The sequence below is a fragment of the Pseudorca crassidens genome, chromosome 6 (assembly GCF_039906515.1).
Source record: "Pseudorca crassidens isolate mPseCra1 chromosome 6, mPseCra1.hap1, whole genome shotgun sequence".
In the NCBI taxonomy this organism is placed as follows: Eukaryota; Metazoa; Chordata; class Mammalia; order Artiodactyla; family Delphinidae; genus Pseudorca; species Pseudorca crassidens.
The window spans coordinates 121,720,078-121,736,438 of NC_090301.1; the positions used below are offsets into that span (position 1 = coordinate 121,720,078).

Here is a 16,361-nt window from a genome sequence, read left to right on the forward strand (position 1 = left end):
TTGGCCTTGCTTCCCAAAGTTAGAGCAACATCACTGAGTTTACAGTTTTATGTATGGCCTGCACAAGGGTATGCGAGTGTACAGGAAACAAGAGTTACCCATGACATAGGATGAGACCACTTACTTATGGCACATTTATTTCTCCCTGAACTTCTTAGTGCATTGTTAATTTTCTGCAGCTTTATTTTACACCAAAGAGAAGTAGAATTCAATTGTTGGTCCCATGTGCATTTGTAATTAAGTTTTGTCTTGGTATCTCCTATTGGCTGATTTCTACCCCCAAACACTCCACTGCTAACACACACACACACACACACACACACACACACACACACCCCAAAAAGGAAGTATTAGCTTCCATTGCCCTGCCAAATTCTTCTACAAGGACAAGCTGGGCTCAAGTTCTCAAGTTTGTTTTCTTAATCATATTTTGGATAGCCATCATTGCAGAAGTACTGTTGCCAAAAAATTGTGACTTGATTACAGGCTGTAAAACTGTGCCAGATATCTACTGGGCACAGGACTAGTTCAAGATGCATCACTGTGAAGTAGCTGGAATATTGTTCTCTTTTTACAAATGTGCTAATGAGGTTAGTAAGTTATACGAAGAGGATTCCAATTAGAGCCATCAGATCTAAGTTTTTTGCTATGTCTGGTATGCAGTACTTCTTATAAAAGGGGTCTAAAGCATGGGAGACAACCTTCTTCTATTTGAATCATTATGCATTTGTTGTCTGCTCTGGCCAGGCACTGACAAGGCACTGAGGATATAGAAGTGATTAAGACACGGTCCCCCAAGTCCACAGAATTTATCATCTCATGTCCTTGTGGTAAGAAAACACCCGGATCTTTCCCACTCTGATTCATAATTCACACAACAGCAAGAGTGATGCTTTAAAAACAGATCTGACCATGCTTCCTCATCCCCTTCCCCTTCTACCTGTGCAAACTCCAAGCTCCTTACTCATGGCTTACAATTTTTGAAGGACATTGTTGTATAATGTGTTCATATGCATTAATTAAAAGTCTTAGGACAATGTCTGGTATTTATTACATCCTCCAAATTATGATCGTTATTATCTATTATAATTATTTAGGGGCCACAAACAAGGCCCCTGGTCTTTGTATTTCAGTCTCTCCCTCTGTACATGACGGGTGATGACAATAGCTTTTTATGATTGGTATCTAGTCAAGTTAAATGAGTTAACATTTAAACAATGTTGGAGAGTGACTGACACAGAGCAAGTGGTGGAGAAAATGTAGGTGTTTCTCCTTCTCTTCTTCCCCCTTCCTTTGGAAACATGTTGCTTCTCTGTGGGCAGCAGGTTCAGATCGATCCGGACAGGAGACCACAGGCTGTGTCCCTGGTAGCCCAAGCATCCTTTCTCAGTTGAGACTCGCTCACGGTGACATACGCATGGTGGCTCGCTAGCAGTTTAACCAGTTGGAATAATCCTTGTGTTGTTGCTTCTATTCCAGAGGGACAATTTGCTTTCTGTAAATCAAGTGTTTTCCAGAGGACTCTTTGGGGCTGAAGAATGGTCGTTCACCAGCTTAGAAGAGGGAAGCTTTTTTTAAATGTCTGTCTCCCTGTTTAATACATCATGCTGTCAGCCAAGGCGTGGGGACCACATAGAGCTTCCAGAAGGCTGGTCTCTTAGGTGAAGCTGGGGAGTGGATCTGCTTGTGTGGAAGGCCCAAGTTTTAAAGGGGTCTCTCTGGACTGGCGGCAGGTGGCATAATCTCTTGCTAAACTGGGCCATTAAAGAAAACTACTAAGTCATAAAGCTGTAGCATTACCCAGAAAGTAAAGCACTGTCACCTTTGAATTGCCATGCGTTTTCACAGGCACTTAGAGAAACGCCTTTCACACCAGCTTAGCACGCCAGTTGGCTCCAACCACAGGGGGTAAGGACAGGAGTCTCAGCACAAGGGTGGGGAGAATGATTGCAATGTGATTTCCATTGACTTATTTGCTCATTCATAAATTCACCCCCCCTTTACTAACATTTCTTGAATTCCTTTATTAAACTCTCATTTATTTACTCATTCTTTAATTCTCTCATTTACTCATTTCCACAATTATTTGTTCATGGGTTCAGTTACATTATTCATTCATTCATTCAGCCAGTCAGTTATTCAGCTGGCCATCCAGGATAAGCCATTTAAATAAATTTTTCAGCACTGATGGAGATAAGCCCTAAGGTTTCAGAATGGATGCTTGTCTTGTCCTCAAGGAGCTCACAGTTCAGAAAGGGAGTCAGACTTTGTAAACAGATATTTTCCGCCTGGTGTGGAAGATGGAATAGAAGCCAATAGATGGTGCAGAAAGAGTACAAAGGACACGGTGGTTAAATCAAGGGATATGAGGAGACTGGGGACAGTGCTCAGAGAAGATGTGCTTGAAGAGATGCCCTCTGAGCTGAATCTTGTCCTAGAAACAGCTAACATTTAATTGAGCATCTATTTGTTGGAGGTGCCATGCTAGTCATTTTACATCCATGAGGTCGTTCAGGTTTTCTAGCAATCATGTGAAGAAGGTGCCATTCTTTCCATTTTATAGGGAAGGGCACTGAAATCTTGAGAGGCTAAATAGCTCGTCCAAGTTCTTGCAAGGAGCGAATAGTGAAGCCAGCAGCTGGGTCTACATCTGTGATTCCCGTGCCTGGGTTCCTAGCCCAGGTGACACAGATGCTCTAAGGCAAACAAAAAAAGACCCATGTGTCCACCCTTCCTCTGGCCTGTACTGCCTCCATCCATCGGTCAGTGCCACAGTGGAAAGCTCTTCAAGGAAGTGACCCTGAAGGAAGGAGGTCTGTATCTTACTTTCCTGGAGCATCACTTTACTCATTTATCAATTGGGATAATCATATCCATCTTTCATGATTTTCTGAGCATTCGATGAGAATTATATGAAACAAAAGTTCTTAAATTTTATTTCTCTGCAAAATGAACTGACATGAATGTTTAAAATGCCTTTTCCGAGGCCTATTCCCAGCAATGTTTATTCAGTAGGTTTAGGGCAGCGATCAAAAGTAACATTTTTAGCAAGCACCTGAAGACTCTGGACCTTGGGAAGTATCTATATAAGGTGATTAGCACAGTGTATAGCCTTTAATGTCTCCTTCCGTATTCGTCTCCCCACTTCTAAGGTGGTGGGGGGACTGGTCAGTGACTAAAAGATCTGTTCTTCTTAAGACCTGAACACAAGGCTTATCCTGACCCCTTCTTGATGGACTTTTCACAGCACATTTTTATTGCAGATACCTGGCGAGCCCTTCCTCTTGGTGTGTGGGGATCAGGACACAGTCCAAACAACCAGTATATATTGAGGCTCCCCTGTGTTCTGTGCTGTATAAGCCACTATAAACCACCGACCCTTGTGCCCTAGGACCTCATACTTAACTTCCAGCTCTTCAAGCCCTTCCATTTAGGCCATCCTATTCCATATTTAATTCATCCAATTATCCTGTAGATACTCAACAGCCATGGGATCCTGGGCATGTTCACTTCTGTGAGGCTCAGTTTATTCATCTGCATAATGGGGACGATCAGTCACTCTTACCTCAGTGGGTTGATGTGCAGATTAAATAAAATTAAATGAGCAATTAAATGAAAATTAAAATGAATATTAAAAATATTAATTAAAATAAAATTAAATGAGCAACATACCTCATATGCTCAGTACAATATCTGGCATTATCTAAGAGCTCCGGAAATAGAAATCACGATCACCCAGCTCCATCATCATAGGAAGATCTAAATGCTGAAGGAATACAGAGGCAGGAGTGATCAAGTAAGGCTTTGCTGGAGACATAGGGCTTAGGTATGAAGTTGAAAGATAGGTGTCCCAGGCTAGGCAGAGAAGAGAAAAGAGGAAAAATCCATCTTGATGAGCTCAGCGGTGGTATGGGTGTGGCGATGCAGTGAGCTTGTAACCAAGGGCTGTTTGCCTCCTTTGAGGGCTCCTGACTCACCTGTGTGTTCTAATACAAGATTACCATTGGGCAAGCACTTTTCTTGATCAGAAGAATGAAATAACAAGTGGGAGTCAAATGTGTCTCCCAGAAAGCTTGCTTGTTTTCGCTCACTTTTGCTCTGAGCCCAGGATTCCGGGGAGAGATAATCACTAAAAGTCAGTCTAGACCTTGCAAAGAATTTAAAAAGCCCAAGATGTACTAGCAGCTTGTGATTCCACATTCTGTGAAGTAAGGGAAGCAGAGGGACCCTTTGTCTGGGAGTCTTTTTTTATAACTATTCACAGCAGGTGAACTCAGGTCTCAGGAGCGACAGTCAGCCTTTCCTGCTCTGGGCACAAGAGTTTGTTCTATTTGTATCTGCTTGTAAAGGGAAGCTGGTAAGAGACGTTTGCTGGTTAGACTGTCTGTGGGGACGGTTCCACACGGCTTTTTCCGTGCCACCTATGAGTATTCTGTCCAACTCTCATGCCTTTTTTATCCAGTTTTATTCTTCTGGAATGTCATTTCCTCACCTCCTTCTTTAGACCGAGCCCTCATTCTTTTCTCCTATGACTGTCCTTTGCCCATCACCATTCTCAAGGCTCCCGCTTGAATCCACATAATCAACAAACATCTATCCAATCTAGCATTGGTGGTAAGAACTTGTGCTTGGTTTGCATCCCAGCACTGACACTTCCTAGTTTTGTCAAGTTACGTGATCTAGGGAGTTACTTGGGCTCCTTGTTCCTTAGCTTCCTCCTTTGCCATTAATAACAGAACCTATGTATGAGGTGGTTGTGTGGTTTACATGAGCTAATCATTGTAAACTGTAAGAAAAAAATTCCTGGCATTATATACTCAATATGTGTTAGCCTTAATTATTTTCATCACTCTATTACCAGAAACCTTGACACTGTTTTCTTGGTGTTTCTGGCGATACAGTGATGAAAATAATAACTAATAAATTTTAGGAATATATATAACACCGGGTGTCTTCAAAGCACCCCTGCAAATTAATTCAACAGCAATAACTGATACTTACATTTGAATATAGATGGGCTACCATGGTGTGAATGGTTGAATTTGATAATAGTTTTTGCTTTTGGATAATTATTTGGTCCATTGGTCCTTAGCTCTGTGTGTGTGTGTGTGTGTGTGTGTGTGTATGTGTGTGTGTGTGTTTATAAGGGCGCATGCACACGAGTTTGCTGGGGCAGAGTAGGATAGTTTTGAGCCTTTTCTACATGTGAAGCACTGTGTCAAGCACTATCTTATTTCCCCAAAGATTTTATTCTGAAATATCCAAACCTACAGAAAAGTTGAAAGAATAGTAAAATGAGCATCCATAGGCTTTTCACCTAAACTCTCCAAATATTAAAATTTTGCCCCATTTGCACACATTTGTGCTACTCTCATCCGCCCCCTTCCTGTCCTTCCTTCATCCTCATATAAAATGTTTTTTTTTTCTTTTTCTGAACTATTTGAAAGCAAGTTGTGGACATAGTGATAATTTAAACATGAAGACTTCACTTGCATCTCCCGACAATAGACACTATGCTATATAAGCACAAAAATAAAACCATAAGAAGAAAATAAACATCACTTCAATGAATGTTATCTGGTATATAATCCATCTTGTCCCTACAGTGTCTTGTATAGCAGTGTCTGTTTTTCTATTTTTATTTGGATCTCAAGCAATGTCCATAGGTGGGATTTAATCGTCCTGTCCCTTTAGTCTCTTTTAACTAGAAGGGCCCGCCCCCTAACCCATCTTGTTTTGTTTGCTTTTCATAACAGACATTAAGTTTTTGAAGAGTACAAGCCAGTTGTTAAGTAAAATGTTCCCAGGGGGAGCAGGGTGAGGGAGGGGTGGATTGGGAGTTTGGGATTAGCAGATGCAAACTAGTATATATAGACTGGCTAAACAACAAGGACCTACTGAATAGCACAGGGAGCTATATTCAATATCCTGTGATAAACCATAATGGAAAAGAATATGAAAAATAATATAAATATGTATATGATCACTTTGCTGTATAGCAGAGACTAATACGTCATTGTAAATCAAGTATAGGTCAATAAAAAATAAATTTAAGAAGTAAAATGTTCCACATTTTGTTTTTTTCCTGGTTATTTCTTCATTGTTAGAATACTTTGGCAGAAAGCCTCGTGGGGGGTGTCTCCCATCAGAAGGCACATGATGTCAGTTTGTGCCATGACTGGCTTGCTCTGCTCCATCATTTGACTAAAGCAGCTCCACCAGATCTCTGCATTGTGAAGGTGATTTACAATCAGTTATCTGTGGAGATCTATGCAGACATTATGTGAGTATCCTGTTCTCCATCCATGTGTTAATGGTCCTGACCTGTATAAGTCATGACACTGGAGTTTGTAAAATGTCATTTTTCTAATTATATTATCCCTTCTGCATTTATAGCTGTTTTTGTCTACAGAGCTTTTTATTTCTCACCTTGCCTCCATTTACCCTTGTATCAGCAGAGGCTCATAAATTATTTCGCTTTAAAACATTGTTACTATTATATTTATATATTTATTAGATGTTCAAATTGTCCCCAAATTAGCTAGTAATGGTTCCTTTAATTCTGTTCCTATGTCTTTCTTGCATGACCCCATTAATCTTGGAGCACTTCCATGCTTTCTAGCACAAGATGCTCCAAGACGTTACCTTGAACTTTCCCTGCCTAGACCCAGATTCAGCTATTTCCCCAAAGAAGCCTAGTTCCTTTTTGTAGCAAATGGTATTTGAAAGTTAAGATCTAGGTGTTAGGTTTGTTTATTGCTTCTCAGCCTTTTTTGTGGACAGAGCTAAAAAATGTGTGTGTGTATGTTTAAATTATGAGTTGATACATTTATCTTTAAGGCAAATCCAGCACCATTAGATCTTTTCTCATCATTCTATCTTCCATATATATTTCTCTTCTCTCACACTGAGAAATTACCCCAGCATCAATATATTTTCTAATTTATTCTATCCTGTAATATACACCAATAGTTTCAGAATCACATCAGCAATAGCACTACTAATAACAAGGTAAAGTTTAAGATTTACTTGAATTTAAAATTTTGTTCTTAGACTATATCCTCAGGATGTATAGCTAGACAGAATAGAGTATTAAAAAAGTTACTTGAATTATTTTTTTTCTCCCTTGTGTTTATTTTATCTAATATATAGACAGGGTTTTTTGTATCTGCTTAATATTCAGTTTTAGGGTTTGCCTTTTTTCATCCTTCTGATTTAATTTTATGTTTTAAATATATAAAACATTTTAATGTTACAGAAGTCAAATATATTTACAATGGTTGACCAGGGATGTCTTGTTCTCACTTATATTGCTTTCACTCTGTTCTTACCCATCTCCTCTCGATAATCATTTAGTGTATCCTTCCTCTGTGTATCCCTTTTTCTCCTTTGTTCTTGCACAACATGTAGCATAGTCTTTTGCACCTTAATTCCTGGAAATCATTCCATCTATCCTGGAAATCATTCTAGATTGGTTTAGAGAAATCTTATGTGGTCTTTATTATGACTACATAGTATTTCACTGTGTCCGTTAACTATACTGTGTCCAATCGAACATCTATTGATAGATAATTTACCTGTTTTCCAAAATTCTGCTACTTGTAATAGATATTCTGGGCTGCACAGCAGAATTTCAAGTATGCACTGAAACATCGTTTCCTATCATGTATCACTTTCCTGTTGATTTTAAGAGCTGTCACTGAAGCCAGTAAAAATCTTGGTAGTCTGTTGAAGGTTTAGTTCAGTGGTAAGTGAATGGCTACTGTGGGCCAGGTGCTAGGCATACAAAGACTTCACGAGACATTCTCTTCCCTTGTATAGCTTAGAGTTTAGCTGGGGGTCTGAGTAAACAAGTTGGAGTAATAGCGCTTGAGTGAGCCAAACACAGGATGCTGGAGGAGTTAGAAAAGACTTCCCACCGGAGATGATGCTGGCACTCTGACAATAAAGTTGATAGTGTGGCAAAGTCCAGAGCAGGGACGTCAGCTGAAAGAAAGAAAAATAATTTCATGTTCCTCTTTGAGCTTTCTTTTTGTCAGTCACCTCCAGAGCCAGAATCTAAGATCCGTGGAAGCAGAGTAAGCAGACTCTTCCATTTCAGAAGGCTTGTCTTCTTTTGTGACCTGGTGAGAGGTGACATAAGTGCTGGGTGACCCTTCTTAGGACCAAGGCAAGCACTTTGCAGTCAGCTCACTACTCTATGAGTTCCATCTTGGCTACCTTAGCTCTTACTAAAGGAAGGATGAGGACTACTATTTACTGTGTACTTGTGGTCCAGGTACTGGGTTATATATATTGTCTTAGAGTCAATCTCATCTAATCCTCATGATAAAGTGTGAGGTAGAGATTATTTCTCATTTTCATTTTGAGAAAACAGAGGCTCAGAGAGGTTGGAGAGAATTCCAGCATCACTCTGCTAGTAACTGACAAATGGAGGGAGTGAATTCATGTCTGTGTCAGTGCCCAGAGTTTTCCTCAGCATGCACCAAAACAGTGCCTGCCACAAAGATGCTCCTAAAAGCCTCTAAAAATGTCTCATAGCAACAAAAGCCCCTCCCTCTTCCCATCAGGTGACTTGGATGTGCAGCCCCCCTTCCACCCCCCACCCCACCCCGCCCCGCCCTTCCCCTGCCTGGGAGGCGGGCACAGGCTCCCCTTGGCCACATATTTGCCACTGCAAGCTTTCAGCTTCCATGGAGCTTCTTTCCCAGAACCAGCTGTGAACACCTTACGCTCAAGGGCCGGGGTGGCATTCAGCCTGGTACCCCCTCATCCCACAACCTACTCAGTTCCTAACATCATGCTCTGCACACACTAGACTTTCCATTAAGTTTTCCTTGAATAAACCAGCGAATCAGAAGCAAAGCACCATGCAATGCACATGAAATCTGTTCAAGACCACACATCACCCCCACCAAGATCATAAAACAGATTTCCCAGGTCTCTTTGATCATGCCGCTAATTGTAAAGCAAGGGAAAAGAAAACCCCCCAAAAAGGTACATAAAAAGTAAAGGCTCGAGCGAAGTAGTAGAATAAATCACGGTCAAGTATTTTGTCTGGAAGTCGTCAGGTGTGTGGTCCAGGCGGGCTGGTGAAGGAGCGGCAGGGGCTGAAAGGGGCTCCCCGCAACCCCCTACCCCTCCAGCGCCCCGGGGGCTGCGGTTCCTGCTTCCAGCTAATGCAACGTGCACAGTGGCCCTACCAGGAGTCTTAAACCGGTAATGCTACCTTCCCCTAACAGCCGCAGAAGCCCAGACACTAAAAGCAGCCACGTCTGCAAGTGGTTTTAGCAGGCAAGGAGGATGCTCGCCTAGGCAGCTGGGCTGATCCACAAGGGAGGGGAAACAGCTCCTGCGGGAATTCTGAAGGCTTTTAAAGAAGTTGAAAACTGCTTTCCACCTCTTGTCTTCTTTCCCTTTAAAGGTTGAGGAGAAGGGGGCACGGATCCCCTCAGCAGAGGTTCCCAGATCTGTTTCCCCGCAATGAAGTGATGCGTCTGCTCCTTCCGAATCACTTCCTCAAAAGGGCTTGCGGGGCTTCCCTGGTGGCGCAGTGGTTGAGAGTCCGCCTGCCGATGCAGGGGAGACGGGTTCGTGCCCCGGTCCGGGAAGATCCCACGTGCCCTGGAGCGGCTGGGCCCGTGAGCCACGGCCGCTGAGCCTGTGCATCCGGAGCCTGTGCTCCACAACGGGAGAGGCCACAACAGTGAGAGGTCCACATACCACAAAAAAAAAAAAAAAAAAAAAAAAGGCTTGCAGCAGTTCAGCTCTGATTTCTAATTGGGTACCCTGAGCCAGCCTCTGAGTTCAGCTCAGCGCTGTGCGTTTGATTAAGCACTCACAGCATCACTGCTCAGTGGAGTATCTCCAGTTTACAGAAGCGGAGACTGAGGCTCAGAGAGGTTCCTGGTCTCTGCTGGGGTCAGGAATGTGGTCAGTGGCAGAGCTGGCAGCCCAGATCCATTGATCCCAAAGCCCTTGCTTCCCTCCATCGCATCTGCCTCTACTGGCTATGGAAGCCCTTTCTAAGCCGATATTTACTCAGCGGCCATTGCCGAAGATTTAAATGGGGAGAGGAGGGACAAACATATGAATAGTTAAATAACTCTCAATGCAAAATGACAAGAGATGGCATGGATGGTAAATGAGTGGCAGAGACAGTGCTTTGAGGATTATTTAAGCTGTCTTTACCCTTGGCATAGAAAATTCACTTTGTCAACATAGATAACTATACAAGAAGTGACCCCAGGGACCTTTCTGTAGACTTGCTTTATTACAATAGGAGTATAAGTGAATTGGCACAATTTTCAAAGGAGTGTAAGCAGCTCCCCACAGTGATTTAAGTTCAATTGAACTGTGTATTGACAATCTGTAGACTTCCTTCCAAGCATTGTGAGAGAAAAATTGAAGGTTTCTTTTCTGCCTCTGCAAAGTGACAGATATGTGTATAGAATGAGGTTTTATTAATCAGAGTTATCTCTTGTCTCTCTCTCTCTCTTTTTCCACTCTCCTCCTGTTTGTTCTTTCTTGAGTGGTGATCTCCATGGTAACAGATAGAACAGCTTATAGCATCTGTAATGACTCTTATTAATAACAATAATGATCATCACAATGATAATACCGATCGGATAGAACGAGAGCCAAAATAAGAGAGTTAAATGGTGTCTCTGTATGTAAACAATTTACAGTTTCTGAAATGAGAGCGAGAGGGACCAGGCGGATCAACTAGAGCTCCAGGACGAAGGTTCCTAGAGGGCTTTCCTGGGGTGACAACGGGGAAAGATTTCACAGCAGGGATAAGGAAATAGAATATTCTGGAATATCCTGCCATTACTACTCTGATGACTCTTTGTGAAACCTCTTTTGCTTTTCTCTTGATGATGTTGTTGACTGCGTGTATTTTGATCATATCACTTGAGAGTTCTTTTACATGTGAACCGTTACATAATACATGCTGGTGATTAGCCTCCTCTTGATGAAGATCTCCTGAAGTCTTACATGGCGTTCAATGCTAGCCAAGGTGCTGATGGTCTAAGGATGAATGACCTCTGTTGACCAGTCCATTCTCAAGGAAAACAGTGTATAGTCTATCGCCAGCCCCAACCCTGCCACCAACAGAACTCTGGGCATCCCCACTTACTTGTAATCTCAAGAGCACTTACAACAGCATGAGACATCTGTCATTCTCATGCATACCACGTTTTCCCCCAAATGATGGTAAACTTTTGAAGAAGTTAGGCAGTGCACTATCCTCCTGTGTATGTACCCTGGGGGCTATCACACAGTATACATAGAATGAGTGATACATTTCACATCCTGGGAGATCTCAGCTTTGTAAGGAGATAGACTTGAAAGCTAAATTCACAAAGCAACACGGGAAATGCTTTACTAGTCTTCATAACAACCCATTGTCATATCTTTGAAATGAAGCCTTGGACCTTTATAACACATGCTATTTGATGACCTATGGCCTGTAATTCCTTTATGCTTAAAGGTGGCATGATGCCTTGTGTGGATTTGGGTTATGGCATCATTTATGCTCAGGCAAGTGCATTGGGCTGAATGCTGCTTTTAAAAAGCAAATATTTTATTTTTTAATGAGATATAATTGGCATACAACTTTGTGTAAGTTTAAGATGTACAATGTGTTGATTTGATACATTTATATATTACAATATGATGATCGTGGTAGCATTAGCTAACACCTCTATTATGTCACATAATTATCTTTTATTTTTTCTGGTGGGAACCATTAAGATCTAGTCTTTTAGCAACTTTGAAGTTTATAATACAGTGCTGTTGACTATAATCATTATGCTGTGCATTCGATATCTAGAACTTATTTATTTGCTAATCACAAGTTTGTACCCTTAATTAACATCTCTCCATTTTTCCAAAGCTATAGTAAGTAAAACAGTATGGTATCGGCACAAAAATAGCCACATATACCAGTAGAACAGAACAGAGAGCCCAGAAGTAAACCCTCATATAAACGATCAATTGATATTTGACAAGGGAGCCAAATATACTCAATGGGTAAAGGACAGTCTCTTCAATAAATAGTGTTGGGAAAATGAAAAAGCCCATGCAGAATGAAATTGGACCCCTATCTTATACCACTCAAAAATTAACTTGAAAAGGATTAAAGGCTTCAACAGAAGACCTAATAGCATAAAAACCTAGAAGAAAACATAAGGAAGAAGTCCCTTTGACACTGGTCTTGGCAAAGATTTTTTGACTATGACAGCAAAAGCCCAAGCAACAAAAGAAAAAAATCAGCAAGTGAGACTACATCAGACTAAAAAGCTTCTGCACAGGAAAAGAAATAGTCAACAAAATTAAAAAGCAATCTAGGGAATGAGAGAAACTATTTGCAAACCATCTATTTGATTAAAAAAACAAATATTTTAAATACATAGTAACTAATTTTAGAATAACTAAGATCCTTAGTGAATTGAATAGGTTTCTGCCAGTTCAAAAACTCTTCAAATGCAGTCCTCTCTTAAGCAGAGAATTTGTCTTGGGTAACTCAGTACATATATTCCTTTAAGCAAGTTAGAAAGATGGGGCTCTGTTTTTCATCATGGGACTGAATACAGTAGAAGAAAGAATAGAAAATGAACTGGGTAGCAAACCGTGGTATCAAGGGCAATGATTTTCTAGGTTTCTGGGTCTATGAGGACTAAACGACAAATTCTGTTTTAGACATCTGCAGAAATGCAAGGGATGAAAATAAATATAGAGACACATGAGGCTATTTCAGAGTGAAAAGATAATTGGACAAGATGATAATCATTTATTATATACAGCGGCGGCTATATTACAAGAAACTGCAGTCCAGACCTCTAGCTAACCTCATTTGCCAGATGAGTTTCCCACCCCCAACCCTCTAAGGAATGAAGTCCCCTTCTTCATTTTAATGTCATCGAAAAATTCGAACATAAAGATTCTTTACTCTTTTGCATGCCAGACAACAAGTTATGGGTCCATGTAAAGCAAGATTCCGAATCAGTATAATATCATCATTGATGGAAAGATTAATATAAATATCCCATTTACCAATGAGGAAACTTCAGAGATGTATATAACTTGTCCAAAGTCTTACTGCTGGAGCAGAACATAGATGCCCATCATATGGGCTAGTTTCTAAAGCCAGAAGTCTCATGGTACCTTGAGCCCTAGATGCATCTCTAGAGACTAGAACTTAGGGTGGATGTCCTGTGGTGGAGGGCAGGTACTGGAGGCAGGTCAGCCAAGGTGGGTGTATGGAGCCTGGAGGACTTTATGATGCTCTGCCAATCATAGCATTTAGACGATTTACTCCGCAGTCTCTGCATGAAAATGGACCGACTTGAGTTACAGGGAAACCTCTGCTGGTTTCCTTGTGTGGGACTCCAAGTTCACAGAACTGCCAGAGGGAAGCATTTCCTGTTCTGGGTCTTTTGAATGTGTTTTCCCCATGGGTCTGCAGAGAGAAGGCAAGGCTCACAGTGCCTCCCCTTTGCCCCCTTTAGGTGTTTGTGGGTCTTACTCTCTGGTCAGGGAAAGAACCGTGTTAATACAAGTGACCATGAGAGCTCTAAGAGACCAGTCAAGACTTCTTCTTTTTGATGCTGTTGTTAATATCAGCATCTGATATCTGTGAGCTCCTTGAGTTGGAGATGTTATATACCTTTATCTAAGAGGTACACACAGACTTCTGTTGAATGTCATTATTTAGTTAATAAAGGAGCTTCTCACACTAATCCCCTCACTTAAATCTTTACAACCACCTTCTACAGTTGGCATCATTGCTGTTTCTTTTTAAGTATTACTGATGAGGAAACTGAACTTTAGAGAAGTAATCATTTGACCAAGGATGCTTAACCAGGAAGTGTAGAGCTGGCACACAAATCCAGATCTTCTGGCTCCAGAATCCAAGCTTTGTCCACTAATCTCCACTGTGCACTGACCAAATGTACCATCTTGAACATTTAGCTCATGGGTCCAATTTTATTTAAAGTATATATAGGTCCATGAATGGATCTCCCTCCATCCACCTAAAAGACTATTCAAAATTAATCTTAACTTGTTTGAAAATCCTTCACCTAGACCTTCCCTAGCTAAGACCACCTCACCTGTCCCCATCCAATTCCAAGCGTCAGGAACATCAACCATCAAAGCTGCCTCTCCTGAGTGGCACTGACCCCTGGCCTTTCATGTTTTGTCAGGGTTCAGGGCTTAATCTGCATTGCTACCCAGGAAGTGGGGGAAAAAATAGAAAGTGAGAAAAAATAATATCCAATTGTCTCCTTGTTTTTAGCCTTTATGTTGCTCTCTCCCAGGAGGAAAATACTGAGAGGACAAAGGGCATCTTTGAAATGAAAGCCAGCTAACGGACCCTAGGTTTCGAGTAATCGTCTCTCTTCCCGTCACTTAGACTGTGCTTGTGACGTCTGTTAAGTGAACTGTGGGGACCCTTTGGAGATCTTAGTAGTTCCTTTGTATCTTCTGTATATTGCATGTATCAAAAAGGACCAAGAGTTGAACTATTAAAACCAGTTCACTGTCAGGGCCAGAACGTGGGGTTTGCAATATTTGTGGCTTTAAGATAAAGACTGTCTCTCTGACGTGGCTTCCTTTTCCATCTTGCCAAAGATAGAATATGGTTTTGGAAAAATGAGCTAATGAGTGAACAAATAAGAAAATTGATAATGAATGTATGATCAATGGATGCATATATAGATATGAAAAATCAGTGTACATTTGGAAGGAAATCCACATTTATATGATTTGATGATGCTATGTGGACCACTTTGGGAATCAGAAAGATTGGATGAATTGAGACTGGGGACAAGTTTACTTTCTCTCCCCTTCTTACATTTATATCTATATTTATATCCAGTATCTATATTTATACTGTTATCTATGATTATTATCAGTACCGGAGACGATGTACATAAAATTTCCTAGTATGAAACAGTAGTATACCATCTATTATTAGAAATTAGATTTCCATTTCTTCTGAGCACCGTGGACATTTCAAAATCAGCAGTTTTTATTTCTCCCTCTACAGTATTGCATGATTGAGCAATTACTTTCTTTGGTTATTTTATTGACATTTGTCTATATTGGCACCAACATTTTTGGAGTTTCCAGTTAATTATTTATGTAACATTATTATTTTTACCAATATGAATCATGTTTTATTTTTGCTTTCAAAGTCAAAATCCAAAAACCTTCATTCTGATTTTTTTATAGACTTTATGGAAAATGTAATTTTGTCTCGATTAAACATTGGAGACATGTGGGTTATCAGGGGGCTGGTTTTAGGAAATAGTGTTAAGATGAATCAGAATGTTTGAGCAGAGTTCAATTTTATGCTGCAAGAAACATTTCCATTTTTGGGAATTGGGAAAATACTTTAGAGAGAATTGAGAGCAAACTTTCTCTTCCTCCTCTTTCTAACATATTAAAACTGAAGTACAGGGCGATGAAGTTATTTATCCCAAGTCATATACAGAGTTAGGGTAGAGAACATATTAATACTGGGGATCCTGGTTGCCAGTTTTTTTCCGCTTCTTCTTCTCCTTCTCCTTCTTCTCATTCTCATGGCCAACAGCCACGATCCTGCTTCTAAGTAGTACTAGTTAGAAATAGTGGTTACGGGCAGTATATGTGCTCATCATTCTTGTCTAACAGATATGCCTTGGGTCCTTCCTCTACTTCCTAGACCTTGGTTTCCTCATTTGTAAAACTAACTGGGTGAGAGAGGAAGGAAACCATGTGACTTCTGGGCAAGGTTCTTTTTCAGCTCTGCGCATCTATGAAGAGTGATGACGTTATTATGTGGGCAAGATTCTCAGATGACAGAAGCTTCTCAAGTCTTCCTATTTCCTCTTTCTCTTTATCCGTAAGCATGTTCAGAATTCAATTCTATGTCCAATTGCCGTAAATGTTTCAGTCTATTATTCCAGAATGTCTGATCGTGCCTTGTGACTTCTTTTTTTTAAACTGATGATTAAACTGAGCCCCAGAAAAGTGAAGTGACTTGTCCAAGCTTGTTGTTAGTAGAATAGGTTTCAAGTCAGATCTCTCAGGCTCTAAAACTGAAATTCATCTCCTTTCTTTGCCTTCCATTCTTACCTATAATAGGTAAAATATGTTCTCCATCCCTGACCCACAGGACCTTATCTCTGCATGTTGTTTTAATGTAAACCTGTTAAAATATTTTTGGCAAGTAGAAGTAGAATGGCAAATAAATATTAACAAACTGCAGTTAAGTGCCTTGCATGTTCAGTGTCTATTACACAATCTCATCCTTGTTATGATGTGTATTTCACAGATACTTTCTGTGTATAGGTCTTATTTTCAACGTGGTA

General features: G+C 40.7%; 1 protein-coding gene across 1 annotated transcript in view; it reads left to right on the forward strand.

The window, feature by feature from the left end:
• The window catches only part of CNTNAP5 (contactin associated protein family member 5), an 883,101-nt gene that overhangs the window by 611,193 nt on the left and 255,547 nt on the right, over positions 1-16,361 (forward strand). The gene's annotated exons all lie outside the window — the stretch shown is intronic.